Genomic DNA, 4,501 nt, shown 5'->3' on the forward strand with positions numbered 1-4,501 from the left:
AATTGAAGTCTGAACTTTAAACAGATTCTTGGGCTGGTGGTTCATATCCATCGGCTCGTTCAACTTTAGCACCTGTCTCATCCCCAGTGGCTTTTCCAGAACTACTGCCTTCACCATGAAGCTCCATGAGCTTTCCCAGTTCAAACTTGGGCTTCTTCAGCATTTTTACTTTCCTAACGAAGACTTCATGGAGAGGATAAACAGATTGGCAAGCCTTTTCTGTGTCTTTCCCAATGCTATCTGGAATCCATTTATTGACCACTTCTTTCAAGTCATTTGTCTGCACCTCTCGGGTCATGACTTCCATCATCATCTTCCGGATTTGGCGGACCAGCTGGTGCTGAGCATAAGAGGTCTTATGTAACTGATTGTTGCATTTTTCAGTAAAACCAACACAGAACAGATGAAGCAAGTAACCATCGGTAGTCTTGACATCAACATGAGCTTCAATCATTGTCTGCCATTTTTTGACCATGGAACACATCTTGTCACGGGTAAGATCCGTGGCATGGAAGTTAGTCAGGCAGTTTTTACCCTGAACATCTTCAGTAATCAGCTTGAATTTTCTAAATGCAACTTAATCATTCTGCACATCAGCAAGACTCACTTAAAACACATGACCCTTGAGACCATCAGATGCAATTTTGGTTCCTTGGGTCCTGGTGATGAGTGTCTTTCCAATATTTCTTATACTGAACGTAGCAGGTGCTTTCACATCATACCAATATTTCTTAAAAAATGGATCAACCACTTTCTTCTTGGCTCCCTTTTTGCCCCCTTTCATAAGGCGCTTGTTTTTGCCAACTGCCATGGTGCTGGTCAGAGAGCCAAAAGGCAAGTCTTTCACAACTAAGCATAATTTTAACTCTAGGGACTTAAAAATAAATGTTTTTTATTAAGTTGAGGAAATTTCCTCTATTTCTACTTTTCTATAAGTTTTGTCATAAATGGGTGTTGAATTTTCTCAAATGATTCTCTGTATCTCTTGTTAAGGTATTTTTCTTATTTAGCTTGTAAAATGGTGGATTACATTGATTGCTTTTTGAATATTGAACCAATCTTGCATTGCTGGAACAAAGGTCATTTGACCATGTTGGTATAATTCTTTGTATGTTTTCTAAATTCTATTTTCTAATACTTTGTTAAGGATTTTGTACCCACATTCGCAAGAGTCTATACTTTTTTTGTATTGTCTTTGGTTTTGGTATCAAAGTAATATCAGCCCCATAAAATAAATTGGAAAGCGGTCCCTATTCTGTCTTCTCAGAGAGATTATGTAAAATTGGTACTAATTTTTCTTTAAATATTTGGTAGAATTCTCTAGTGAAAACATATAGGCCAAGAGTTTTTTATGGGAGTTTTAAAATTATGAATTCCATTTTCTTAACAGCCATAGGCCTACTGAAATTACCTATTTCACCCTGGATGAGTCATGATAGTTTGTATTTTTCAAGAATGCGAGTCACTTCATCTTCTTGTAAAATTTATGCGGGTAGAGTTGTTCATAGTACTCTCTTATTATCCTCTGAATGCCTTCAGGATTTGTAGTGATATCTCCTGATATTGTTAATGTGTCATTTTTTTTCTTGCTACAGATTTATCCATTTTATTGATCTTTTCAAAGAACCAAGTCTTTGTTTTATTGTTTTTTCTGTTTTCTGTTTCTATTTCATTGATTTCTATTCTTATCATTTTTATTTTTTTTATTTCCTTCTTTTTGCCTGCTTTGGTTTTAAGTTTGCTCTTCTTTTTTAGGTTCTTGAGGTGGAAGCTTATATTATTGATTTGAGACTTTTCCTCTTTTCTAATATTCGGATGTAGTAATATAAATTTCCCTCTCAACAATGATTTCTCTGTATCCCACAAATTATGGTATGATATAATTTTATTTTCATTCAGTTCAATGTATTATTTATTACTCTTGAGACTTTGACTTTGATCCATGGATTATTTAGAATAATTGTGTTGTTTAGTTTCCACGGGCTTGGAGATTTTTATGTTATCTTTATGCTATTGATTTCTAGATTGATTTCATAGTGATTGGAGAACACACTTTGCAAGATTTCAGTTGTTTTAAATGTGTTGAGGTTTGTTTCATGACCCAGAGTATAATCTATTTTGATGGCTGTTCCAAGGATACTTAGAAAGAGCACCTATTCTGCTATTGTTGAGTGGAGTGCTCTATAAATGTTGATTTCATTCTTTTGATTGATAGTGTTGTTGAGTCTTCTATATTGTTGCTAATTTTTTATCAATTGTTCTATCACTTATTAAGAGAAAGATGAAATATTCACCTGTTTATGAATTTGTCTGTTTCTCCTTTAATTGCTATCAGTTTTGGCTTTGCATATTTTCAGATCTGTTGTTTGTTATACATTTAGAATTGTTATATCTCATTAGATTTATCCTTTCATCATTGTATAATGTCCCTCTCTGTCTGACAATTTTCTTTATTCTGATTTCTACTTTATCTGAAATTAATATAGCCACTTGTGTCTTCCTTTGATTGATAAATGTATCATATCTTTTTCAATTTTTTTACTTCCAACTTGCCAATAACATTATATTTGAAGTGAGTTGTTTTTAGTTAGCAGACAGCTGGGTCATGCTTTTTGATTTGCTGTCAGTTTCTGTCTTTTAATTAATATTTTATGATCCTTTACATTGAATTTATACATTAATATATTAGAGCTTAAGTCTACGATATAATTTTTTGTTTTCAGCTTATTCTGTTTTCATTGCTATTTTCTTGAACACTATAGAATTCCACTTTGATTCATCTATGTTTTTGAGTATATTTCTTTGTATAGATTTGCACTGATTACTGTTTTATATATCCATAACATATCACAGACTACTAGTGATAACATTTTACCAGTTTGGTTGAAATACAAAAATCTTATTCACTTAACCTCTATACCTTCCCCCCATTTATAAAATAATTACCTTGAATTTTTTTCCACGACATTTAGAACCACATCAGATAGTGTTACAATTTTTTTTTCAATCATCAAACATAATTTGGAAAACTCAAAACAAAGAAAACCTATTGTATTTAGCTCTATTTTTGCTTATCCTATTCGTTCTTCTTTCCTAATGTTCTGAGGTTCCTTAGACCTTTCTGTTTGCAGCATTTCCTTTAGCTACTCTTTCAGGGTAGATCTGCTGGCAACAAGTTCACTTAGGTTTCCTTTGTCTGGAATGTCTTGATTTCTTCTTGCAGCACCTGAAAAATACCGTGCCACTTTCTTCTGGCCTTCAAGGTTTCTGATGAGAAATCTGTTGCCATTCTAATTGTTTTTTTTCTTGGAAGCAAGGCATCTTTTTCTTTTCTTTTTTTTTCATGACTCCTTGCAAGATTTTTTCTTTGTTTTTAGTTTTTAGAAGTTTAATTATGACATGGCTTGGTGTAGATTTCTTTGGTTTATCCTGTTGGAGATTTGCTCCACTTCTTGAATCTGTTGGTTTCTGTTTCTTGCCAAAGCTTGGAAATTTTTAGCCATTATTTTTTCAAGTACTTTTTCAGTCCCACCCCCTTTATTTCTTCCTTCAAGATTTCAGTAACACAACATTAGATCTTTTGTTACAGTTCATGGTCTCTGAGCCTCTATTCATTTTTTTTTTAGTCTATTTTCTTTCTGCTGCTTAAATTTGGTAAAATTGCAATTGTTCTTTCTTTGAGTTCACTGATTCTTTCCTTTGTTTCCTTCTTTCTGCTGTGGAGCTCATCCACTGAGCTTCTTATTCTGGTTATTGTATTTTTCAGTTCTAAAACTCTCATTTGGTTCTTCTTCATATCCTCTAATTCTTTACTGAAATTTTCTGTTTCTTTTCTGAGGCTTACTATTTTTAAATTGGCTTCCAGTGAGTTCATAATTGCTCATGGAAGCATTTTTACGAAGACTGCTTTAAAACGTTTGTCAAATTATTCTTACATCTCTGCCATTTCTGTGTTTACCTCTATTGATGGTCTTTTCATTCAGTTTGAGACCTACCTGGTTCTTGGTATGACAAGTGATTTGTGTTTGAATCCTGCACATATTTATATCGTTAAGAACCTCTAGATCTTATTTAAGACTTCTACTTTAGTTAGCTTTCTCTGACATCACTCCAGCAGGAAGAGGAGAGATACTACTTTATTATTTCCCGTGATGGTAGAAGTCCAAGTTCCCCATTCAGCCACTCGCCGTGGAAGGAATCTTATCCTTACTACTGCGCAGTAAGATGTTGCTCCCTACTAACATCATGATGTTGGGGTAGAAGGAGAACTTGATATCAGGAAGAGCTGAGAGTCTTGGCTCCCTATTTGGCCTTCTCTAACACTGCTCCTGTGTGTGGGTATTGAAGCACCTCATTACAGGCTTTGCTAGCATGTGTAGGACTGGTCCACAGTTTATCCTGTGGTGTTTGGCCAGAGTGTAATAATTATCATGTAAATATATTCTACCTCGCTAGGCTGCCCCTTTACTGAAACTTTACTAGAAAGATTAGTTTTGCTTTG

At 34.1% G+C, this 4,501-nt stretch overlaps 1 pseudogene; it reads right to left on the reverse strand.

Moving 5' to 3' along the window:
• Positions 1-16: 16 nt before the first annotated feature.
• On the reverse strand, positions 17-811 carry LOC108522916 (40S ribosomal protein S3a-like; annotated as a pseudogene).
• Between the last annotated feature and the right edge of the window lie 3,690 nt (positions 812-4,501).

This window comes from Rhinopithecus bieti, unplaced genomic scaffold (assembly GCF_001698545.2).
Source record: "Rhinopithecus bieti isolate Rb0 unplaced genomic scaffold, ASM169854v2 scaffold_70608, whole genome shotgun sequence".
In the NCBI taxonomy this organism is placed as follows: domain Eukaryota; kingdom Metazoa; phylum Chordata; class Mammalia; order Primates; family Cercopithecidae; genus Rhinopithecus; species Rhinopithecus bieti.